General features: G+C 37.9%; 1 long non-coding RNA gene across 1 annotated transcript in view; it reads right to left on the bottom strand.

Annotated features, from left to right (window-relative positions):
* Nucleotides 1-27,154, bottom strand: part of LOC123838110 (uncharacterized) — a 270,249-nt gene that overhangs the window by 240,951 nt on the left and 2,144 nt on the right. The window contains exon 2 of the long non-coding RNA XR_006789434.2: nt 12,550-12,667. This is a non-coding gene — a long non-coding RNA (uncharacterized LOC123838110). The remainder of the gene's footprint in view (nt 1-12,549; nt 12,668-27,154) is intronic.

A 27,154-nucleotide genomic window follows, 5' to 3' on the forward strand; every position in this document is an offset into this window, starting at 1 on the left:
TCTGAATGTATCAACAGAAAGCTCAATATTTGCAATGTAACACCCTTATTTCCATATAAAACATATTTCTTCATAAATTTGATTCCTTCATTATAATGAAATTTATTTTTGACAGATAAATTAAAGACTAAAGTACCCAAAGGTATTTCTATGGGTTTTTTTTTTTTTTAAGTTGATTCTCTTAACTCAATAAATTGAAATACCTAATCTTTAAGGATTTTCCTTTCTGAGAAAAACAAAATCAGATTAAATGTTGTGAATTTGACATAAACTAATATTTTCTCTGTTTAAAATACCTGTATTTCAAACCCAGGCATCTGACTTCTGATCTATGGAGCAAAAGAGATTTATCTGGCTGGGAGACCCTCACCATGTTAATAAAGAAGACTGCAGTCTCTACTGTTTTCTTATTTTCTTGCATAATATTTTAAGTTTTAATATTCATTGAAAAGTATTTTAGAATAACACTCTACACATGAAGAGTTGTCATCTGTCTTAAAGGTGTATGTGTTACAGACTTCGATTTTAAAATAATCTCAGCTTTTTATAATTTGAAACTGACAAAAATAACTCATGTTTAAAAAGTGAGTCTTCAGCAATCAGCTGTATATCAAAGAAAAATATAAAAATATAGTAAAGTATGCATTTTTTAGTTGAAATGATTGGGTAGATATAAATTTTAAAAATGGTAATGCAAATATTTTGGAATTTATAATCTAATTTCTGAAGTATATGTTTTTTAGAAGGTAAAAATGTATCTAGATATATAATACTGTCACTCTGTTATTCAGCCAATAGTATTTGTGAAAACCTCAAAAGAGCTATACAATTATATTATTCACACATATAAAAGACAATAAAAAAACACATAAGGGAAACAAACACTTAAGTGTCATGACATATGTATAGAAGAGAAAGTACACAGTTTTGTAGAGCTTCATATACCATCCTCCTTCCTGCATATTTTCTAACTTGTTAATGTGTTTCTAGAAATACAGACAAAAGCTCCAAACATTACTCTCAATATCACTTGGTAAGGTTACAACACTTTACATCGATGGCTAGAAAATCCCTTCTTGTCTCTTTTGGCCCATGATTAAATTAATAAGACTGCCCATTAACAAATGCAGAACATTCTTTTCAAATGCCTATGGAATATGGACCATTTATCTTAATTGGCAGTCGAGATTTGAAAACAAATCAAATCTCAACAAATTCAAAGGACTGAAGTAATCCAAAATTTACTCTCTGACCACAGCAGAATTATTCTAGGAACCAAATCTTTATTTTAAAATATTATTGTTATTTTTAGCTTTCATCAGCTAAATCCAACAGGAAGCCAATCATTGAAGGGAGTCCAGAGGATGCAGTTCTGGGTTATGGATAGGGAAGATGGGGCACTCTTGAAAATAAATAGCATCATAGCATTCTACCTCATTATTCCCTATTCTTCCTAGAGAATTTACCATTGTGTTTCACATAAAATTAGAGAATTGAGTCTCTTTAGATGTAGGGACTCAAATGTAGATAATCAAAACCAACATACTTTTTGATTGGAATGATTGCCATTATTTTAATTATATTCTCTCTAGAAATTCCCTTTGAAATTTTAAATGAAAGACAAATTCCTTACATGAAGGAATGACATACAAACTATACGTCCACATTAAATTATGTTCATATCAAGAAAAGGAAATGTTCAAATGTCCATGTCTTGTCTCAGGAAAAAAATAAATAAATAAATTGGTTCTAGTTATCACTGTTTAAGATAACGAGGCCCTTATTTTAGTAATAAGGTTCTCAGTATTTTTTCTATTAAATTATAATTTCCACAAAATATATTCTCATTACATTTAACTTCAGATTATTGAACTATAATTACTAGAGTTTAGTAGTGAAATAGGATAGTGAATAAATAAAATCCAGAAGTTTATTTTATAATATCAACAGATGCAACTACAGAGTTTACCTTAGTCACTAAATGAACAAATAACCATTATGATTAATTACCTGAAGAGACACAGTTTAAAACCGTGACAATTAAGTCAAAGTGGAAGCAACTAATCTGGATAGGGACCACATAATATATCTATATAGACTCAAATGAGAAATGACAAAGAGATATTTGAAATATATCTATTTCTGCTTTATGCAAACATAACTCCATATTCTTAATTTATTTTCAACTACCAATAAATGAGATTTGGTATCCAAATGTTAAATGTATGGATTAATTTTCCATTTCATTGTCATCTACAGCCCCCCAGACGGGTTACTGATTTTCATCTACTTCTTCCACCTTCTATTATAAATACTCCTTCCCCTTTTGGTCACCACATCTACAGCAACCTGGAACTGACAAGAGTATAGTGATCACCACATTTACTAGACTAGGTGATCACTATACTCTTGTCAGTTCCAGGTTGCTGAAAATACGCTGGACAAGTGAGCAAAAAGAGATGCCCTAGGATATCGATGGAACACATTCATTAAGTAGATGCATCCCCACTGTTTAATAAAATGGAGTCAGTTATCTCTGGCAGGATCATAACTTTGCCTGCTGGTGTACTGGCACAAAGAACCCAAAGTTACCAGAGTTACACAGAACTTTAAATTTATTTTTTTCCAGCTTTTATCTTTTATTTTATTTTTTATTTAATTCAATTAATTAATGTATAATGTATTATTAGTTTCAGAAGTAGAGTTCAGTGACCCATCAGTCTTATATAAGACCCAGTACTCATTCATCATGTGCCCTCCTTGGTGTCCATCACCCAGTTACCCCCCCACACTCCGCTCCAGTAACCCTCAGTTTGTTTCCTATGATTAAGAGTCTCTCGAGGTGGAGCACCTGGGTGGCTCAGTTGGTTAAGTGTCTGCCTTCCGCTGAGGTTATGATCCCAGGACCCTGGGATCGAGTCCTATATGGGACTCCCTGCTCAGCGGGGAGCCTGCTTCTCCCTCTCTCTCTCCGTCTCCCTCTGCTTCTCCCCTCTGTTTGTGCTCTCTCTCTCTCAAATAAATAAATAAAATCTTAAAAAAAAAAAGTCTCTTACGGTTTGTCAAGAACTTTAAATTTAGTTGCAATCTTAACTATGTTGCATGTTGGAAGCATTATGGCCTCTGGGAATAGAACTTCTTGGCCCAAAGATACCTAAGCACGAATGGAAAGCATAAATTCCCCAAATTAGAAATGGGTAACTGGACATAATCATGAGCTGGAACACCAACCCTTGATTCTTGGACCAATATGTGCCTGTCAGGGACACGACACCATGTAATAGTCATTAGTGGTAGGCGATAGGAGAGTCTGGGTTACTTCCTTGTGAAGTTTTTGTTTGTCTGTTTTTGTACTTAAATCGCCATTTTATTTGTTCTCTGTTTTTCATCTTCCCTTTCCTATCTTTTCTCATATGACTCATATATTTTTGTATTCTGTTTTAATTTTCTATTGAGGTTTTTACCATAGCTCTTTTTAAAAATTTTTTATTAACATACAATGTATTATTTGTCTCAGGGGTACAGGTCTGTGATTCATCAGTCTTACACAATTCACAGTGCTATGGTACTATGGTGAGTGCTGTGAATTCCTTGTGAAGTTTTGTTCCCTCTAAATTTTCTAGAGTTTGATCCCAGATACGCCACATCTACTTTACAAGGTTTATGACAGTTCACTGATGCTTATGTCTTTTGACTTGGTGGATCTTAAAATGTCCAACCTATAATGAGCAGTAATGGCCATATAGTCGATTGCTAACCCATGGTTACATGCTTTGTCTCTCTCAGGACCTCGTCGCATGTAAGGGGCTGCTATTGGATGACGCATATTTCCCTTGTGTGTTCGGCCTGGACTTTGTGGGTTTGCAACCCTCTTGGGAGCTTCCCAGGTGTAATCTATAACTGGCCCCTGTACTCAGAGGGCAGAGAGAGAACAAGGCGGCCCATTCCAGGCTGGTAGGTGGCAGTTTTCATAAGGAAAGGGAACTTACATATGAGGCTTGTCTTGGGCATCAGCAAGACAAGTGGATCCTTGAATGTGCCCACCAAATCTTACAAGTTTATGTAGAGGTCTTATCTGGGATCAGCCACACATACTGTGCAGGTAGGTGTTCTCAATATCACATCACACTCTCTAGCCTATGTCCTTGGAGGAGCTTCTGGGAGGGAGAAAGGCAAGCGGAATCCACATTGCAAGGATAGGGGAGGGAGTGACAAGCCTCTGATTGCCCAGGCCCAGCTCCTAAGTCAACAGGTAGACATGTATTTTGATGACCTCCCCCAACATTCTACCACTTGTGACCGGCTCTTACAATCTCACACTCCCCTCTCTCCTGCAGGGCCCTCCCAGTCAGCAAGGGGTTTCACTAGCATGGAGGTGGCTCCTTTTGTGGCTACTAGCTCCATTAGAGACAGAGGTCACAGCAACAATATAGACACATATAAGAAAGAACACAGGTTAAGACAATGATTCCAAAATCAGTGACAACTTTTTCTTCAAGAGCCCATGATCTGAACCACCGATTATCAAGTCCCTTAAGCTGGGCATCAGATCATTCCGAGTGTTCACTTGTGTCCCTACGTGATTTAATAAGGATGATGCATTAGTAGACTCATCAAGTATGAACACATACTCTGTTTGGAAAACAGCGTAGGTGCCTCCTCGTGAGGCAATAATAATGTCTAAGGCCATCCTATTTCAGAGGACAGCTATTCTCAGAGACATTTCAGTGTTTAGTGAGGACAGGCTTTGTTGGTTCTCACTGAAGGCTTGCTGAGTAAATCAGGAAGGGCTTTTGTATGTGTTATTACATCCTTAGAGCCAATGGAGGGAACAAAGATAGTGGCCAAATGAGCATGCCAGTGGAAAAACAGTATGTGCCCTTGTGGCCTTGAGGAAAAAGAGGATACAGCTTTAGGAACATGACCTGGTTGTACATACCATACATGTTGGCTGAAGGAGGCAGCACTTTCAAGTGCAAGGGAATGCCTTGGGGCAAGATATCCCCGATCAGGACCCGCACCTTCTCCCCTCTTTCAATGGTATGTGTTCCATTCCAGGTATAGCGTATTTTAGCAGGCCCAACTTGCAACAAGATCATGGGATCCCAGTGGAGATTGAGTAGTTCCTCCTGACCCAGGAGTATGAAGTAACTCACCCAGCTCAGTGGGACATCCTATTGTAAATTCCAGGAGCTATCTTTTCCCAGGCATGATGGGGCATGGTGTTCTCAGCAGCTTAGCATGTTGATCCATGGTAAGAGTTGGGGCAATGGCTGTTTCCCACAACTTCCATACATTTATGGTGGTGGGTACGTCAGCAGGGGTTCCCCATCTAGCATATGGGGCAACAGACACTACCGGTTGGTCATTTACATGTATTAAAGCCTGGGTGAAATAGATGAAAGGGATTAGGAGTACACTTGTGATGAGCACTGAGTCATGTACAGAATTGTTGAATCACTAGATTGTATACTTGAAATTAATATAACATTATATGTTAATTATACTGGAATTTAAAAAATAAACTAAAAAAAAGATAATCACAGTTAAAACAACAACAACAACAGCAACAAATGTATTAAAGCCTGGGATGGTACTTTAGTCTACCCAGCCAAGGTGGTTTTATCTGCTAACAATTTTATCTGTTGCTTTAACATTCCATTTTTCCTTTCTACCAACCCTGCCTCTTGTGGGTGATAGGGTAGATTGGACCTTCATTCACTGTCATGTCATGTTCTTTTGCCCAGTGCACATCATGACCTTTGAAACGTGACCCCCAATCACTGTCTCTTCAACAAGGGTATCTGTACATGGTACCCATTTCTCTAATCCCTTAATGGTTGCAGCTTGGGTTGTACGGCGACAATAGAAAGCTTGGATTAGGCCAGATGCAGCACCATCCAACAAACCAAGGCATACTTAGAACACTCATTCAGATGGAAAGGACCAATATAATCAATGTGCCACTCTCTTACTGGTTGAGAACTCTGGTGGATGGCCCCAGACTCCTCTGACAGTTGCCTTGGTCATTGTTCAGAACACACAGGACATGCTACTGCGTTGACCAAGTCATTGTACTTGAAGGGCAATCTGACAATATGCCAGCTTCCCCAGGCACTGTGCTAGCCATTCTTTTTTATGTACTCAATCTGCTGTATCTACCGAAGGTTCAGTTGCTAAAGCTTGTACCCAAGCTAGGGCCTCAGATTCTTGATTGCCAGGGGTTGTCAGTGGATTAGGAGCTGGGCATGAAAAACAATAAGGACTGTCTCAGGCTCTTAAAGACGGACCCAAATATATTTTCACATATCCTGTCCCAAGGAAGGCTTATTTATGATCATCCACCCCTTGGCTTCCCATTGTGCAAGCCATAGTGTTAATCTCTTTAGAACAGCCTGTCAGTACAAAGGTTAGTGGCCAAGGCTCATGAGTAATCACCAGCCCAATTGCTCTGAGTTTATCCCACTGGCTGCTGTGTGAGAGGCTTTACCGGCAGGAGGGCTATGTTCACAGCTAGGAGCCGTTGCTCTGGGGGTGGGGGGCAGTATATCAGGTTTCTGCCACCTTCCAGAGCTTGGCTCAAAATCCTAGAGGCATTCTTCCCTTTGGTTGTCCCTGCCACAGTGCCTGATCCATACATTCCCGAGTCACAGACACATCCACCTCAAGTGGTAGTTCTGCTTAGGAGATGCCCAGAATTTCACTAGTGTTTTTGCTTCTCAAGTTCAGCTTGGGGCTCTGATTCCCAGTCCCCCCAAGTGCTCTTTCTTTAGCAGGCAACATAAGGGGGCAGGAGCGGTATGCCAGGTCAGGAATAAAAGTCTTCCCAAATCCCTCTTTTACATTCTTAGGGGTTGGATAGGGAAGCTGAAGGGACTCCATTTAGAAAGCCTCCATCTCTGCTGCGTCTCTGCTAGGCCCCATTTCTGAATAAGCTAAGGAAGCTAGATTCCCACTTAAAGGGGGAAGCGAGAAATCTAATCATTCCTGAGTTTTGTCCTAGGACCCAAACACCTGATAACAGGATCCCAAACATGTTCTAGGACATTAGTTTGGAACAAACCTTTGACTGATACTGGCATCAATACCGCCTACCTTCAGTGACTTATGGAATAACATCCATTGTTCACCTGACTCTCACCTTTGATTGGACCCTACCCTGGATTCCTAAAGGAACACAGACCCTAGACCCTTTTCTAATACAAACTTCTAACTCCAAGCAGTGATGAGATTCACACTCCTGTCCGAGTATTCCAGAGACTCTATCTGCTGTACTCTGTCATTCACGCTCTCCAATGAACTCTGCTTTCCTTTTCTTTGGCTGACATTTGATTTCTATCCTGTGGGAAGTCAAGGACCCTCTTGGCCCATCCTGCAGGAATCCCCTCTGGGTCCTGGGACCCAGTCTCCCTGAATCAGTAGCCTTGCTTGAAGATACCCAGAGTTTTAGTCTGCTTCCCTTGTATTTTTGCTTCTCAAAGATAGCTTCCTGCTCTGATCCTCTGTCCCACATGAGCCCATTCTTTACGAAGGAGCATTAGGGATAGAAGCACTATGCCAGGTGGATAAAAGTCCTTCAAAACCCCTAAATCCCTAGAAAGATGTGCACCTCTTTCACATCCTTATGGGTTGAATAGTCCTACACCTTATCATCAATCATAGCTTTAGGGACAACATGAGTCTTACTCGACCAGATGACACCCAAAACCTTACAGCAGTGCCTAAGCCTTAAATTTTCTCTGGGTTCATTGTCCATCCTTTCCTTCGCAGATGCTCCAGAAAGCTTGTAGGTATCCCAATGCAGAGGCAAATCTTCACATGTTAACATTATATCATCCATGTAATGGGCCCCTGTTACTGACTTGCAGAAGGGGGACAAAGACAGGACCCCCAGCTACCAGCCTAGACATACTGCTGGGCTATGCAGGTAGCTTGGGGGAGCACCTGAAAAGTTCCCTATTGTCCCTCCCGCAGGAAGGCAAATTGATCTTAGTTCTCAGAAACCTGTACTTGTCAAATTCTTTTCACGAATCCCCTTAGGAGGAAGCACTTTTGCAGGAACATTTTTTTGCCAAGGCATCAGAGTAAAACAGTAACCTTCTGCAGATGACAAAAGACTGCAAAATGGCCATGGTTAAAGGTCTGATGAGAGTTCATTGTAATGCAGTTGACGAGGGAAACGTCTATAGTAGTCTGTATTTTAAAAAGCCTCTCCACAAGCACCCTCCTTTTTTTCCCTACCATCTCTGCTGCCAATGTTTTGATTATCTCCTGGGGTGTTTCCATTTCAAAGACAGGAGAAGATCTACCACTTTAAGGGACAGAGCAAGAATGCAAGTTTTCTACTGGAAGTTAGGGGTAATTCCTATTCAAAGTTTTTGTTTGTATGAGGGGTCAGGAAGCATGGGACATTTTGTCTATTTTTTCATCAATTACTATAACATCTTCTTCTTTATCCTCTTCACTTGCCCAGGGATTCCACCCACTAGCATCCTAATCGGGCTTTGTCACAAGCCTTAACTGGAGGTAGCCTGCGCCCTCCTAGCAAACAGCGTGCTAAGGACTCTAACTAATTATCCTGTTTTCCCACCTTGTCTGCCAGCCCTGAAACTAGCAGAGTAGTGGACACTCTCATGTGCTTCTCCAACCTCAGATTTTCTGACTTTCTAACTAGAGCTTCAGCTTCTAGTTGGGCATTGGTGGCCAGAGTAGAGGCCAGCCCACGGCAGCCACCATGCATTTCCCTTCTTTGCCACAGTGTGCAGTTTCCCAAACAAGTCCCTTGACGCAGCCAGCATTTACAGGGTGTCCCTATACTCATGTAGCAATCTACAAGCATCTGACGTACGAGCCACCCTTACCCACATATAGGTAGCTGGCCAACCCGGGATTTGCCCTGTGGATGTCCTTTTCCCAAGGCTAGGGAATTTACTTAAGAGGCTTGTATGGGGAACACTTGGGGGGCACAGTTGGTTGAGCCACCAACTCTTGGTTTCTGCTCAGGTCCTGATCTCAGGGTCTTGGGATCAGCGCTGCGTCGGGCTCCATGTTCACTCAGCACAAAGTCTGCTTAAGAGTCTCTCTCCCTTTCCCTCTGCCCCTCCCCCCCCTCTAAAGTAAATAAATAAATCTTAAAAAAAAAAAAAGAGGCTTGTATGGGCCACCCCTCCACACAGAGAGGTCGATGGTCAACCCAGAATTTCATCCACCGCTGATTCGTTCGGCTCACGAATTGTTGGTTTGCAACCTCCTTGGGAGCTTCCCGAGTATAATCTGAAACCCAACCCCATATTCAGAGAGCAGGGAGAAACCAAAGAAAGAGGCAGGCCAGGTTGGGAGGTGGCAGTTTTACGAAGCAGAGGGAACTTACCGAGAGGGCTTGTCTTGGGACAGCAGCAAGATGAGTGAACTCCCTCACCCACCTACCGACCAAATTTTCAGTTTATGCAGAGGCTTTAACTGGGTTCTCTCACACATACCCTGCAGGTGTTCTCAATACCACAAAACTATTTCAAGGCTCTGTCTTTGGAGGCGCCTCTGGGGGAGGGAGAGGAAACAGAACCCACATTGCAAGGACAGGGAGGAGCCCAGCTCCCAGGTCTCCTGGTGGCCGTGTCTTTTCAATGACTTCCCTCAGCCACCTTTCTCCAAAAACCTAGGGGTGCACAATGCATTTTCCTAGTGGAGTTTGCCAGAGGTTTCAGTTGGCAATGTCTATAACAGATACTTCTAATATCATGAGCTCTGCCTCGTTGTATGGCCCACATAGCCGAGCTGCTGTACAACATTCTGGGCCTGCTATCAAACCCCTCTGTTGTTCTGGGCCCCACACACATCTACTAGCTTTCCCCAACACCAGACACATAGGTCAGAGCAGTATGCTTACTCCAGAGCTGAATAGTCCTACCAGTCCCTCTACATCTCTTATATAGGCAGAGGACCCAAGGTTCCATAATTCACCTTTTAATTTAGAAAAGAGGTCCTAGAATGTTTCAGATCACTGAACTCTAAGAATTTTATCAACATAGTGGATACTTGGGTCTTTCAAAATTTTATCTCTCACTCTCTGGAATGCATGTGTTTCCAAGGCATCCAGAGTACTTGTGACCTCTTGCTCATCAGGTGCAATAAATCTAATATTCGAGGGAATATACAGATCACCAGTGTCCCTTTAGACTGTGTTGTGGCAGAAATTAGGTGAATTTACATGGCACAAAGGCAAGACTGAATATATACGTTGCCCAATCCAAGTGATTGGATTGGATTTCTGATTGTCCCTTCTGGTGAGGATTAAAAAGAACACGTTTGCCAGATCAATAACCTTATGACATGTGCCAGAGACTCTGAATGTGCTTTAATACAGATAGCACACCCACCACTGAAGCTGCAGTTGAAACTACTCCTTGATTGGGCTTGTGATCGTCCGCTCTTACCTGCCACAATCCAAACAGTTCTTCCAGGGACCTAACTGGTGAATTAAATGAGAGTTATGATGAGGACTGCCACCCTTGCATTCTTCGTGATTCTGAGGGTAACCCTAATCCATGCCATTCCTGCTGGGATGCAATCTTGTTTTTGATTTGCCATTTTGGCCCGAGGTTGCAGATTCAGGAGTTTGCACTTGGCCTTTACTGGTCCTCTAGAGGGCAAAAAACCAATGTGAGAGTTATCCCAACCATAAACTATGTCCACTGTAATTATCTTCTGGCAATTGGGGAAATGACTACCAGGTAGTTCTAGGGAACTATTGGACCCACTGTGACATGATATTGGTCCAGGACTTCAATTATATGTGCCTCTACACATCCCTTATCTAACAAGGGAGGTTATAATCGTTCCTTGGACACCCTCAGTACATAATCACATCAGGACTTGTGCCAAATCATCCTCAGAATAGGCATTTCTCCTTTCCTGGTATCTGGTGGTCTGAGTAAATGGCTGGGAGCCATCTGGGGGAGGATGGGGAGGTCTCCACACACTGTTATTTGTTTCAGAGTTCTTGTTGGGTTGACAGATTCTGAGAATTGTGTCTGAGAACGGATGTAGGTGGAAACCAGACATGGGGTCATGATATTTTTATTATGAGGTCTACCTCAGGTTTCTGCTCACTCATTCTTGAGTCTCCTTTGATGATGTAGTTTAAGTAACACGTTGTGGCAGTTCATTAGTCTTTCCCTAGGAACATGCTGTCTGTATGCTGTATATGGACATCACAGGGGCCCCTCTGGCAACCACTCCAAACCTGCTGACTATTATGAGACTTTCACCCAGTTTATTTTTTTCCTGACATTTAAGAGGCACCACCTGGCCTCTATTTTTCCTGGATCCTCTCATCCTCATTGCTACCTATGAGCCTAGATATAGTAACAGCACCTTCTGCCATCAGCCTCAGATTGTAGATAACAATAGACACTGAGCTTCTCAAGGATTCTAGAACATCCTGTCCCCTCACCAGAATCGTCCTTACTTCCTTGAGAAACACATGTCTTCCTCTGCACCATGAGGAGGAATGGTGCATCTGGTGGGTTTTCTGGTCATATAGAACAGATCCATTCTAGCATGTTCCTTCCTCTGAGCCTTTATTTTTTTACTTCCTAATCTGCCCAGGCAGTTCTGGCATCTGTACTTCATTTGTGGGAGCCATCACTTTTTCCATGCTTGCAAGAACCATCCTCACAGCAGATGAGAGGCAACTCTTGGGGCCTTGCCAGGATGTTAGTTCTCAAGTACAAGAGTCTCCCACATAATGATAAATGTTCTTATCCAGCTTTATATGTTTCCATCTTCCCTTGATCCAGCCCCTTTAGGGGTGACTTCTAGCATATTCTCCAGTTCCTTCCTATACACTGTTAACCAGATCCTGCAGCCCCTTTGGCCTAATATCCCTTCAGCAGGCTCAGCATTTTCACAGTTAGACCTTAATGAGTTTTTAGCTTGGTTATGGGCTTGAGGGTCAAAAGGGAGCTTAGGACAGATCCTATAGGCAAGCATTGGCTTATGAAACACATGTTACTTTTGAGGCCTCTGCATGAATGAAAAGCAAGGGGCAGCAGTATATTTCCAATAAGGAAAATTAGACACTTCCATAGGCAGTGAGATTCAGAAGCATTTGGGGTATCTCAAGTGTATCTACCCAACCCAATTTGCAGGATCACAATCCTTCTCTATCAGGGCTCTGATTTTGGCATGGGAGACTTCCTGCCAAGAGTGAGAATGAAGTTCTGCCACTATACAAATTCTTCACCCTTTCTGCCCTTTGACTTCAGGAGATTTCCTTCAACGCACTGAAGGAGGTTCTTTGACACTCCAAATTTGCTTTAAATTGTTCATTGATAAATCTGAATCTGTCATTTCATTTCTGTTGAGCAAAATCCCCCAATAACACAATCCTTTTAGTGATTATTTCTTTCATACCTATTAAATATCAAAGACATTGCACAAGTTAGTGCATCCTTTTTTTACTTTGTGTCTTCTCCAACTTCACCACAAATGAAAGTCTTATCAGTTGTATTATTATAGCAGGCTTGCCATTACTGATACTCCACCTACCATCAGTGAGAGAGTTCTCATTACCATCTGGCCAGCCTCTGATTCACTTCCAGAATCCCATCTTTAGAGTCTGCTTCTTGGAATGATTCCTGGTACTCACTGTTTTGGGTCAGGTTCCCTAGAAACAAAGACAGGGATTCTTGAGAAAGTGATTTATTAGGAAAGTGGTCTCATGAAAAAATGGGGAAAGCAGGCTAGGACAGGGGAAGAATGCTAAGCAAGGATATGATTTCAAGTGGAGCTTAGCTTCAGCTTGATCCCACTGGGAGCTCTGGAGTAAAACTTACACCTGGGAGTCGGACCCACCTTGAGACAAGTGATACCACTTGGCCTCTGTTTTTCTGGATCTCTTTATATCCCCCATGCCAACTAGTCTTGCTTGCAGGCTTGTGGGTATGATGGCGCTCCCAGGCAAAGAAGCTCTCGTTTGGCCAAGGGCAAGTCGCTATGGCAGGATGTAGGCGTGAGTCGGTATCTGCCAATACTCCCAGCAGCAGTAAGTTGAGTATCTGGTCAGGCCCCAGTAATGACCATTTTGCCCAGTATCTGTTAGCACCATCCACAGTCCTGAACTCTTAGATCTTTAATTCTTCAATGGTCCTGATAAATGGAGGTAACAAAAGAGGCACATGCCTGAATATTTATTTAGGCCTTTGTGCAAACTCTTAAATGAGAATTTTCTCATTTGCTATTGTTTCTTTCTAAAATAAGACCGTGTTTTGTTTGTTTGTTTGTTTGTTTTTTAAAGTATACCAGGCTGCTATATAGTGTTCATAGAGTTTTTGGCCTCAAAAATGACTATTAAATAATGGAGCTGGATATTGCCCGTCGCATTTTTAAAATCTGGTTTTAACAGGACTAGAATATTAATGAAAGTCAACAATGAGACCCCTATCCACTCCCAGTTTTTAATTCGAAACTTCATGGTATGTATGAAACTATAAAAATACTGTTGCACTTTATAATAAACCCATTGGAGCTACATTGGAATAACTCTGAATGGACTTCTGTATAAATAGATACTATGTTTATGTATTTAAAAAATGCATACGTCTCTGGAAATATATGCACATTTTGCTGTTAAATAAAATACAGCATTACAAAAAGGAGTACCACAACTTTATATAACATAAAATTGACGGGTTCACTACCAATCAAGTCAGTGAGAGAATTACTTCACAACATGATTTTGCTTCAAATTATTATTGTTATTATTTTCCTACCTTAGCTTGAAAGAACTTAAGATTTGGTCACATTCAGATCACAATGAAAGGAAACCTAACCAAGTAAAAAATGTTTGAGATATACATATATATATATACATATACATATATATATATACATATACATATACATATATATATATACATATGTATATATATATATATGTATATATATATATGTATATATATATGTATATATATATATGTATATGTGTATATATATATATCTATTTTTTTTTTTGGTCCAAATATTTTTATGACAGCTTTCAGAACAAATTCCTTACCACTTTGGAAAGTGTTTCAGCAGAAGAAGTTAACACATTCTACCTTTATAGTGGCACATTAAACAGGATACTAATAGAAGGCAAGATAAGTTACATAGTAAAGGGGAAGGAGAAGGGGGAGAGGGAAGGCAGGGGGAGAAAGGGCAGGGGAGGAAAGAAGAGAATTTACCGAAGGCCCCCTTGTACGGTGATAATATTTTAGATTTCTGTATGCTTATCTTTTCTGTTTTTGAACCTACATCTATTATTTAATCCTCAACACAAGAGTGTGAAATATTGGCATCTTAATTTTACAAATGAGAAAAATAACTTAGTGTCATACTATTAAATAGCAGAGCTGGGATTCTTAGAATTCTGAACTATCTGGTCCCTCAGTGCCCCTCCCTGTTGCAGTGCTTAATGATCTGAATTTAATTCTGTCTTTACCATTTATAGGCAAGTCATATTATCTCCTTGAGTTCACTTTCCATCTGTAAAGTAACTTGTTCCAGCTGTATCATTGCGGGATCTTAACTTGAGACCAGCTAAAGAGAGCATCGAGTTTTCAAAGATAAAATATACTTATCAAATCAGTAAGCTCTTTTTCATTAACTCCAGTCTCAAATCAACACTTAGAGTAATCGTACTTTTATAGTTACTGTAATTATAAAAATTCCATAGTTTTATACAATTTTGGTTGACAAAGCCCTTATACACTATTTTGCAGTTCCCCTGTAAATAAAGAAAGCTGGGCATTGTTATCTTCATTTTATATAAGACTGAGACACTTTTGTTGCCCTAGCCATATTTAGATATTAATGTCAGTTCTTAAGCAGTCATAAATCCACAAATCAGATTATCCAGTGAGGGCAGCAACAATACTTTCTGTAAAAAGAGTATTATAAAATTACACAGTATAAGGTATTTTGCTTATATTTAAGCAGAATAAATCTAGAAGAAAATATTAAACCTTTACCTCCAAATTTAGTATATTAAAAATAGAAAAATCCAGAAAACCAGGAAAAGTTAAAAATAAATTAAAGTCTAGAGATGACTCCAGGAAACTGGATAGTGACTGGAAAGTGCCAGCAAAAGCAATAGTTACAAATAGAGATCTAGGGAGGATCTAAAAGGAAATGGATAGAGCATGGAAACTTATGTGGAGAAGTAGGGTCAGTAATGTCTCTGGCTGAAGGGAGCATCAGGGAGGGAGAAACCCTGGGGTCATGAGTGCCCTGCCAGTTGTGATAAGTGAGCAGAGTGGGGCTGGATGTTAAAAGTGTGAGCATATCAAAGAGTGACTTCTGGAGGTAGATCCACCAGCAAGAGATGTTGGTTAGCCTATCTGTGGTTGAAGGACAGTCCAGTTTTGACCACTTCTATCTTTTTGATAATGTTTGATTCCCATAACTCTGTAAGACACGACGCAGAGCAAAACCCACACCTATTAATTTTTTGACTTATTCAAGATGGAGTGATTGACTTGGAGTCCAGTAGCTGATACCATGGTAGAACTGGATTTTGTTATTCACGGAGCCTCCTGATTAGCAGGAACCACCAACCCAGATCAAATGTTAAATCTGTGCAACGAAAGTGTCCGAAGGTGCCTACTCTTCTGCTAAAATAACAACTGAACTATCTCTTTAGCATCCATTATAAATTATTGTAATTAAGATGAAGTTGTTACATACGCAGTTACTAATCTAGGAAACATTTAAATTTTATTCCATTTCAAATTTCAATATTCAAAGGGCCTTCCTGATGTTATAACCCACTTCCCTGTCTTCAAAGAATTTTAAAAATCTCTCTGGTTCACTGAGAAATGCTTCCTGCACAATTTCTGCCAAAGGGTGGGAAAGCTTATTTTTGTGAGAAAGATCCAGGCTCTGCTGTTGTGAATGGCATAATTTAACAGAGTAGTTCTCAGTTTTGTTTGTTTTGTCTTCAAGTAGAGAGATCCAGGATACCAGACATTGTCTCAATTCGGTAAATATGTAACAAATACACAAAGAAGAAACAAAAGTCTCATGAGACAATATTGAGCATTGCCATGTGTATTTCACTTTGCTCTTTTCCTAAGACTCTCTTCCTAAAACCCCACCACACACATCTAGACACATCCACTTTATCTGTGTCTCTTTTGCTCTTTTCTGTAATTTTCAAGTTCTTGTTTCTCTCTACTTCATTTTATATATATATGTATATATATACATGTATTTCTGACTTATCTTTAATGTTGCTGATATTGTCTAAAGCTCTTTTTTTAATCTACTGAAACCACCCATTGTGTTATTTCACCTAGTGTACTTTGAGTTCTAGTCTTTTTCTTCATTGTTGCTTTGGGCTATTTTTATAGACTTCTGCTGAATTTCTCAGTCTCATTTATTATTTCCTTGAACATATACAGTACATTTATTTTAAACTCTCTATGATGGTCCCATTATAAGGATCTGCCTATGTTAGGCATTGAATATGAAAATTTTCAGGTGTTTTGAGATGTAGAATGATGTTATCTGCCCCCCCAAAAAAGATTTATATTTGTTTCTAGCATACAAATAAAGGCAGTATGAATACAATCCTTCAGAACTACAAATCAGTTGGATTCAACCCTTTTCCATTAAGAGATATTCCATCTGATTCTCTTGTTCATGAATCTGAGTTTGTAAAAAGCAGTTTTGAATTAATTAGGAAAAAATATCTTACCTGTATTTGCATAACGTTTACTTCTGACAAAGATGATAACATTCACTATGGCCTAAAGAATGCAGTTCTGCTGACATTTTTGTCAAAATTTACTTTTTGGAAATTTACATGTATAAAGATATGAGAATTAGTGTTCTAATAGCACAAAAATCTATTGTAAACAATGGTCCCGTATTATTTTAAGGCTGTGAACATATTAGAGAAATGCACATATGTTTTACTGTCTGATTTTTAAAATATCCATTTGGAACAACAAAATAGGTGTTGTTCAATTCTATGAAGATTTAATAGCATTAAAATCTCAGCATATAAATATTATTCTTTAAAAACTTAATTTTTCTGTATTGATACTTGCCTATATCTTCAAAGGAAGGAGTCTGGGTAACTACACTTTACTCTTACTAGCTTTATGATACTTAAAAACAGAAAATTATAATTAAAAAAAAAAAAACCTGCAGAAATATTACCTATAAACTGCCCTCTTCCCGCATTTTAAGAACATGGCTGCATAAAATAAAATATGTGTATGTGATATTGAAATTCACTGGCAAAGTATTTATGTGAGAAACCACTGGTTGACTAATTTAAACCTTACGTTAACAATTAGTCTAAAAATAACAAAAGGAATAAACTTTCAAAAGAAATAAAATCTTGAGAGCTGCTTTATTACAATTCTGTGGATTAGCAGTACCACCTAGTGGTCAACAATATTTATGCTTCCCTAACCGCCTTTAATGTAGAGGTCTATCTACTTACATTCCTTCTTAATTTCATTTCCCTCTAGCATATTCTTACTTTATTTTTCATTTAGAGTTTTGAATTTTCAATCAAATTAAAGGAAAAATAGTGTAAATCCATGCAAATATATTTACTTGAAAATAAAGTGGCAGAAATACGTGAGAATATATGAAAACATATATTTTTAATTTTTACGTCTGGTTTAAATTAATTTTGATGCAATAAAATATGAAATGTAAAAGAGAGTAAGAGTTGAACAAAAATTTACTAAAATGTAAGTGCTTATAATGTAAATATTTGGAATATTTGAATAGGAGATTGATAATTGATAATTACCAATCTTCATAAATGCCTCTATGAGAATTTCATTTTCTACCCGATCCCCAAATCATTGCCCTCTAAATAAGTATTCACAGCTATCTACTTCAGCTACATAGGGACTGTAGTAGGTTGAATAATGGCTCTTAGATATGTCCACATCTTATGCCCAGAACCTGTGTATATTATCGTATATGGCAAGAGGGACTTTGCAGATGGAAATAAATTAAGATTATGTTATAGAGAGACTACTCTAGATTAGCTGGCTGGACCCCATGTGATTGCAACGGTCCTCATAAGACAGTGGCAGGATGAGTAAACCGCAGAGGAGAAGGCAATGTGATGAGGAGTGCAGAATTCGGAGTGATGAGCTTTAAAGGTGGAGGGAGGGGCTACAGGGCTACAACAAGGAATATAGGCTGCCACGAGAAGCTAGCTGAACGAGACAAGGAAACAGATCCTCCCCTCAGAGCTTCCAGAAGGAACCAGCCTGCAGATACCTTGACTTAGCAACTAGTAAAACTGATTTCAGACTTCTGGCATTCAGAACAGCAAGAGAATATATTTATGTTGTTTTAAGCCACTAAATTTGTGGCAATTTGCTGTGGCACAATAGCGAACTTATACAAATATAGTCATCCTTTACACAGCACAGGCTGGAACTGTGCAAGTCCACTTAAATGCAGGTTTTCTTCAATAAATGCAATACCGTACCCTAAATGTATTTTCACTTCCTTGTGATTTTCTTTTTTTTTTTTTTTTTAAGATTTTATTTATTTGACAGAGAGAGATACAGCGAGAGGAGGAACACAAGCAGGGGGAGTGGGAGAGGGAGAAGCAGGCTTCCTGCAGAGCAGGGAGCCCGATGCGGGGCTCGATCCCAGGACCCTGGGACCATGACCTGAGCCGAAGGCAGACGCTTACCGACTGAGCCACCCAGGCGCCCCCCTTGTGATTTTCTTAACATTTTCTCTTCTCTAGCTTACTTTATTGTTAAGAATACAGTATATGATACATATAGCATATAAGATATATGTTAATTGACTTGTTTATGTTATCGGTAAGGCTTCTGGTTGACAGTGGGCTATTACATTTTGCGGAAGTCAAAGTTCACATGTGAATTTTTTTACTGTGTGAGGTATGGATGCCTTTAACCCCTGCATTGTTCAAGAGTCAGCTGTACTTTCCTACAAATCATGAGTTTGTTATTTGTAGAGCAACGACAGTTTTCTTTAGAGCCAGAATAACCCTGTGACTTCACTGAAAATTTTAGTTCTGAACTGATTTCGATGTTTAGTCATTAGTGTTCCATAAAAAGAAAAATAAGTGTTTATTAAGCATTTTATTTAAAAGTTTCTTTTTTCATTTCAAAATTCTAGTTTTCTACTAGGATAGCTTATTAGAAGAAATACTGACAGACTTTTCCATCTGATTTTATCTTAGTGCTGATAATCCCTACACCTTCTATTTAGGAGGCTTTCACTAATATGTGCCTCAAAATGCTCTTATGTGTTTCCGTTGGTGATAACTCACTGGTTCTGGGCCTACCTTGCATCCCAAGGATACCAATTTTTATCTTCCCTTATTGTATACTATAGTCCATCTTGTTAAACAGTGTCCAGAATATGGTAAATGGGGAAGGTCCTGCAAGATGGTTTTAGGAAAAACATGATGGGGCACCTGGGTGGCTCAGTTGGTTGAGCGACCCGCTCTTGATTTCGGCTCAGGTCATGATCTCAGGGTCTGGGAGATCAAGGCCCATGTCAGGCTCCGTGCTCAGTGGGGCGTGTGCTTGAGATTCTCTCCCTCTCCCCCCCAATTTCTCTCTCTCTCTCTCAAATAAATAATAAATAAATCTTTAAAAAAAAACAAAACGAGAAGCCTATAAGTACACACATACATACCATCACTACCACTCCCACTATAACACCTTTGGAATCTAAAAGCCTAATAGCAACTTTCTCTTTGTATGCCTCCCAGCAGACCAGGGATCTCTCTCTCTCTCTCTCTCTCTCTCTTTTTTTTTTTTTTTTCTAATTTGGATAGCTGGTTGTTTTATGTAGAGAATTAATCAGGGTGAACTATTAGGGATGCTGCCACTTTAAGTGACAACCCTCCCCCAAGAATCCTAGGAAGGGCACCACTGGGTATGCATAGAAGAAGCAGAACATTAAAAAAAAAATGTTCTACTAATGGACAAATTAAGATAATTTTTTATGCTTACTATTTGTACTCATGAAGGGAAAGAACCTCTTTATAGACATTTGCCACTCTATTCACTAATACATCTGTTCATTTGTTCATTTAGCCATTCTTTTGCTTATTTGATTAATATTTAATGATGTCTTATTATATATCATCAAACTATTCTTCTCTGGACATCCACCAAGTTTTCTAAGTGCATTATAATTCCTGCAGTCTTTAACTCCTCTAAGCATCAGAGAATCATACGTATAATATACAAATCTTATATACTACTAAGGAAGGAGTTAGCAATGCCAGGATAGTGGTTTTATAGTGCAATTTGTACCATTAAGCCTCTATTAAATGGAAATCTTCATTTTTATTTCAAATGTGAGATAAAGATGCAAACAGCAATATTTTTATTTTAAAATGCAAGCTATACCATGTGATTTATGGTCAGTATACATTCAACTCAAATTGTAATTCCTATAATATTATACAAGAAATGCTGGTTCACAATGTGACAGAATTAACTGACACCTCTCTTTTCATGTGAGTTTAGAAATGTCAGGACAGGGAACACTATTAGCTGGTATTAGCTCCCTATTTTTGGTGCTTAGCAGGGGAATTCTCAGCTAGAGAGGGCTCCTTGTAATCAACAAGAAAAATACTCCTTTAACATAAATGGTAGGACTATTGAATAGGAGACATACTCTTATTAAATACTAGACCGTATAGTTTTTATCAAGAAATCAAAATTCATGACAATGGTGTATTCTTGTCTTTAGGTAAGTAGTTCAGTAGAAACTGAGCCACATTCATTGCTGGTTCTGAGACATTTCCTCTCCTACTTTCCAGGGAGCTAGTGCTCACCTCTGTAAGCAGATGTACAGAAAGAAAAGAAAAAAGAAAAGAATATTAAAATGTATGCAAGAAACAAGAAGGGACAGAAAACTGGTTTCCATTATATTTCCATTACACTCAGAAGCATTATGGTGGGATTAAAGAAGGGAATGTTTGCAAGCTCCTCTAATCCATTTATTTATCTCCTTCCTGGATCTGGCCAAGATCCTAAGGATCCAGTTTTATGGTAAACAGTTAAAAATTGAGCAAAGAGTAACATATCCATTAATGTGTGTGGCTTAAACTTGACTCATTCTCAAACCAATATGCAAATATGTAACCATTACTTGATTAATTTTAGGGTAATCTACCAAAAGAAAAGTGTATATTATACTTATCTCTTGATTCTTTTCAGTATTTATTGACTATGATGAAGCTTCCTGCCTTCGAGGCTTAAAAAAAAAAAAAAAAAAAAAAAAAGCTTTCCTTTTCATACCACTTATATCCATTAGGTGGCAATATAATGCAAAAAATAAAAATAGTTAAAACTTCATCTCTAAATTTTCTTTTGCTCACTAATAGTCTTATGGATATTTTCTGTGCTTCTCTGAAGTTTACTTTTTAATTCAAGAATAAGATTCTATAATTGATGGGTTTATCACCTTGTACACCTTACTATGAAATTATTTCTAGGTATATAATTGCAACTGAAAATTATGCCAATGATGACTTTAAAATGGATGGAACTTATAACGATGTAAAAAGGAATACTAGAGTATGTAAAGATAACTTACGGGTTCTCTTTTCTGGTAAGATCAGGAAAGACTACTTTCCAAAATAATTAAAAAGCTGTAAGTAGGGGCATCTGCGTGGTTCATTCGGTTAAGCGTCTGCCTTTGGCTCAGGTCATGATCCCAGGGTCCTGGGGATCGAGCCCCGCATCCGGTTCCCTGCTTCTGCCTCTGTCTCTGCCCCTTCCACCTGTCCCCGTTCATGCTCTTTCTCTCTCTTTAAAATAAAAAGGGTTTTAAAAAAAAAGCTGTAAGTATATCCTCTCCTTTAACTCATCTTTGATTACAACAAAGGAGTATCTCGGAGACCCTCCAGGACACATGTGAATTAGGCCTGAGGATTCACAGTTACTCAGAGCAACAGTGAACTGAGGAGCAGGGATGCAGCCATGCTCAGGAGCTCAAAGATCTAAAACTGACCAATAATAAGTCCCTTCAACTACAAGGTAGATGGATTTACATCATTGGGCACACCTCTACCAACATTCCTCAAACTACTTTTTAATTGTTTATTATCCCTTTAAAATTGTCCACAAATATTTATATTAATCCAGTTTACTACAAAAAGTATTAGAGAAAAAGGAGACATAATGAGACACAATTGCTGTTACAAGATATTTGATCTTATATGTAGAAAACCCTAAAGATTCCCCAAGACAAACAGACACACAACCTGTTGGAACTAATAAACAAACTTAGCAAAATATCAGGGTACAAAATCAACACACAAAATCATTGCATTTTTATAAACTAACAATGAACCATCTGAAAAGGAAATTAAGAAAAATAATTCCATTTATAATAGCATTAAAATTATAAGATACTTAGGAATTAACTTAATCAAGGAGGTGAAAGTCTCATACAATGAAAACTATAAAACATTGCAGAAAGAAATTAAAGACATAAATAAATGAAAATATTTTCATGTTCACAGGCTGGAAGACTTAATATTAAGGTATCAGTGCTACCCAAAATGATCTCCAGCTGACCCTTGGAAGCCCAGGTTTGAACTGCACAAGCCCACTTATACACAGATTTTTTTTTATGAATATAATACAGTACTATAAATATATTTTCTCTTCCTTATGATTTTCTTAATAACAGTTTTCTTTTTTAAAAAAAAGATTTTATTTGTTTATTTGAGAGAGAGAGAGAGAGCACTAGAGAGAGAGAGCATAAGCAGGGGTAGTGGCAGACAGAGGGAGAAGCAGGCTTCCCGCTGAGCAAGGAGCCCGACTCCATTCGGGGCTCGATCCCAGGACCCTGGGATCATGACCTGAGCCAAAGGCAGACTCTTAACCAACTGAGCCACCCAGGTGCCCCTTAATAACATTTTCTTTTCTCTAGCTTACTTTATTTTAAGAATATAGTATATAATACAGTATATAACATACAAAATATGATTTTCAACTGTGCAGATAGTCAGTACCCCTAACCCCCACGTTGTTCAAGGGTCAACTCTACATATTCAATGCAGCCCCTTCCAAAATCTTAGCACAGCTTTAGGCCGAAGTAGAAAAACCCATCCTAAATCATACAGAATTTCTGATAAAGAAGAACAAGGTTGTAGGAAGCACAGTTCTTGATTTCAAAACTTACTTCAAGACTACACTTATCAAAACAGTGTGGTACTGGTGTAAAGATGGACATACGGACCATTTTAACAGGATAGAGAGCCCCAAAATGAATGCTCACACAGATAACCAAATGATTTTTAGCGGTGGTGTCAATATCATTAAATAGGAAAAGGACAGTCTTTTCAATAAATACATACAGGAAAAACTGGATATCTACATACAAAAAAGTGAAGTTGGACCCTTACCTAATACCAAATACAAAAATTAACTTAAAATGGATCAAAGATGTAAAGATAAAAGCTGAAACTATAACATTCTTAAAAAAAAAGGAAACATTCTTTAAAAAAAAAAAAGGAAAAGCTTCATGACATTGATTTGGCAAAAATTTCTTGCATCTGACACCAAAGGCATAAGTAACAAAAGAAAAAAGTAGACAAATTTGACTTTATCAAATTTAAAAAAATTTTATGCATCGAAGAACACCATTAACAGTAAAAAGGCAGCACACAGAGTGGGAGAAAATATTAGCAAATCACATATCTGATAAGGGATTAATATCCAGAATATATACTGAGCTACTTCATCTCACAGAAAGCAAACTATCTAATAAACAAAAAATGGGCAAAGGACTTAAATAGATCGTATAGGCTACAAAAGAAATTATACTGCTATGAAGCAGTAAAACAATAAGTTATTATTTATAAGGGCAATTACAGTATCAAATATTTAGGAATAAACTTAGCAAGACTTTGTGAGACATCTATGTAAAACTTTTTAAAAATACATTATTGAGAAGGATTAAAAGAGGATTAGATAAAAGAATTGAAAGACTCAGTTATGTATATGGATTGGAAGACTCAATAGTATGAAGTTGCCAATTTTTCCCAAACTGATCTATGGATTTAATGAGACCTTTATAAAAATCCTTGCAGGTTTTATTTGTGTGTGTGTGTGTGTGTGTATGTGGTTTTTAACAAGTAAATTCTACATTTTTAATCGAAGGCAAGTTCCAAGAATAACTAACAGTCTTTGAAAAGAAATTAAAATCAGGAAAACTTGTTTAATGAGCTATTACAAGATTATAGTAATAATGAAAGTGTATTTATGCTTCAAGGACAGAAACTTAACTGATGGAAATGAGTAGAAATTCCAGACTATCGCCCAAGCATAAAGGAACACAATTCTTGATAAATTGGACACTTTGGAATAGTGGCAAAAGTAAAGACTCCTCAGTAAGTGATGCTGGGAAAATGAATACCGATATGGAAAAAAAGAAAATTTACCCTTTCTCCACATTTATACAAAAATCATTGCAAAGTGGATTTTCGATCTAAACAGGAAAGGTAAAATACTAAAGCTTTCAAAACATTACAGAAAAATTCACAAGACAGTGAATGATTTCTTAAACACACAAAGGATTAATCATAAATAAAAGAAAATATTTACAAATGTGACTACAATAGAATTAAAGATAATCATTTCTTTATAATACCATCAATAGAATGAAAGACACCACAATTCTATTTAAAAGATATTTGCAGTACCATGCAATAGTGTAAAAAAAGAAAAAAGATTTTTTTTGTCTTATTATTGATTTCTAGGTGATAAATGTCAAAATGAGGATATTTAAATAGCCAGTAAAGATATGAGGAAGTGTTCAATTTCATTAGTCATTAGGGAAATGTGAATTAAAAACAAAATTCAATACAACTGTATATGCGTGACAATGACTAAGATTACAGACTGAGAGTAGAGAATGTTGGTAAAAGTGTAGAGGAATTTTCATACATCACTGGTGGGATTATAAATTGGTATGACATCTTTAGAAAGCAGTTTGGTTTTCTTTAGAAAATTTAAGAAATGCATCATCTAAGAGCCAGCAGTTCCACTCCTCGATATATGTTTCAGACTAGATGAATATGTAACTAAATGCACCAAGAAACACACTTAAAAATGTTCATAGCAGCATTACTTGTAGTGGCAAAATATTAAAACCATTCCAATGTCCACCAAGAGGAAAATGCATAATGTATGTGGTGAATTCCATTGAGTAATAGAGGGCAATGAACTACGGTTACATAGAGCAATGTGGATAGATCTTACAAAGTAATGTTGAGCAAAAGAAGCAAGACACAAATAGAACATTGTGCATGATTCTATATATGAGACAGACACGGCCAGGATATAGATAGGGGTTAGCATTACATACTTTGGTGATAAAATACATAACAACAAGTGAGGGTGATCCAGAAGAGTCAGGACAGTGATTGCCCTCATGGAAAGGTCATTGCCCAGGATTGTGGGGATTCTGGCAGTGTTCTCTTTTTTCAGCTAGGGGGGTGATCATACAAGCTTTTGCTTTATAACAATTTATGAAGCTGTACTTTTAGATTTTATGCATGTTTCTGAGTTGTATTTTCCAGTAAAAATTTTAAACATAAAAAAAGAAATTTAGGCTCATTTTGCTCTTGTATTGCCTTACCTAAGGAAAATAGAAATTTATCACAATCTCTACCAAAAATTTAAAAAGTTCGTAACTTTAATCTGAGTACATAGGGTGTTTAAACCTGAAATTTTAACTCAGGAAGTAACCATTTCATATCCTTTCTGAGGACCCGATCACCCAACCTAAAGTTGCCCCCATAATTTTTCATGTTATTTTATTTTATTTTTCTTCAGAAAGCAACTTACTAGGTTAAATATTATTGTTTATTTATTTTTTTTAAATTTATCATTATCTTTGTTCCCAGGTCTAGAAAAGAAGCTTCACAAAGCAGTGACCTTAGATAGCTTGTTCTCCTTGTATTCCTAGTACCTATAACCATGCCTGGTATATAAAAGGGGTTCAGGGAGTAATTGTTAAGTTAGTGTTGGTGCAGGTGATATTTCTCAAAATGTGTGCATGGCCATTGTCAATAAATGTTCCAATAAAGACAGTTCTCTGAATCAATCAGTTTAGGAAATCCTGAATCTTATATTTTCCTCATGGTGATATGCAATGTATATCAACATATTAAGGGTGGTGCCGAATCTTAAATATAGTGAATTAATTTCTCAGAGCATCTTCCAAACTTTGTGTAAAATATTTTCTCAGAGTAGCAGGCCAGAGGCTTGCCAAAAATGAGGAGTCTGACAAATAAATCCTAAAGAAGTTATGGCCCACTCAGCAAAACATATAGGAGTTATTAGATTATGGGAATGTTTGGGACAGTGGCTTCTCAAGTTCCCAAGTCCTCAGAGAAGACAAAATGTAGTAGCTGATAATGATATCCTCCCTGCCCCAAGGTGGGCCTTCATGTCACTGGAAATTCAGAGTGGGTTTTTCTATATCTCTTATATCCTAAACATGTCACCATGAAACCTCAGCATAATTACCTTATATGGTTATAAAACTACCTTTTACAAGCTCAATCTCTTGGATCTCACATCTGGGTTTGAGGTATAATTGCTTCCTATGGCCTTAGCCATAGGAAGTTACTTGTAATTTGTCCAGGCATCAAAATTTTGGCATTCCTTCGAACCTACAGTGTGATGAATAGTCCCAGGACACATACAGTTGTTCAGCAGTGTCTTGAAGAAAATGACCACACTAGGCCTGGTGGGGCCTCCTCCATCAAGGAAACTTAAAAAAAAATTTAATATCTCAGAGAACTAGTGTCATATGTAAATATTTTGGAACAACTCGGCTATGTAATACAATAAATGTGTACATATTAATTGAATTTTTTTTTTTACCAAAGATTTATTCTATTTAAACTTCAGATGAAAATACATTGACAATGTTTCAATTTTCACGCAAATATTTTGACATAATATAAATAAAGTCAATGCCAACTAACAATATTTTTCAGGCCATCCCAACCTAAAGGTAAAAGTTGGATTGCTCTTCATCATTTTAGAGAAAAACTTCAAAATACACTGGCTTTTATATTTCATTCAGTTTTCCTCTTGATATCGATTTGATG

This window comes from Mirounga angustirostris, unplaced genomic scaffold, assembly GCF_029215605.1.
Source record: "Mirounga angustirostris isolate CCGP_5_RB_7025 unplaced genomic scaffold, mMirAng1.0.hap1 SCAF_5, whole genome shotgun sequence".
In the NCBI taxonomy this organism is placed as follows: Eukaryota; Metazoa; Chordata; class Mammalia; order Carnivora; family Phocidae; genus Mirounga; species Mirounga angustirostris.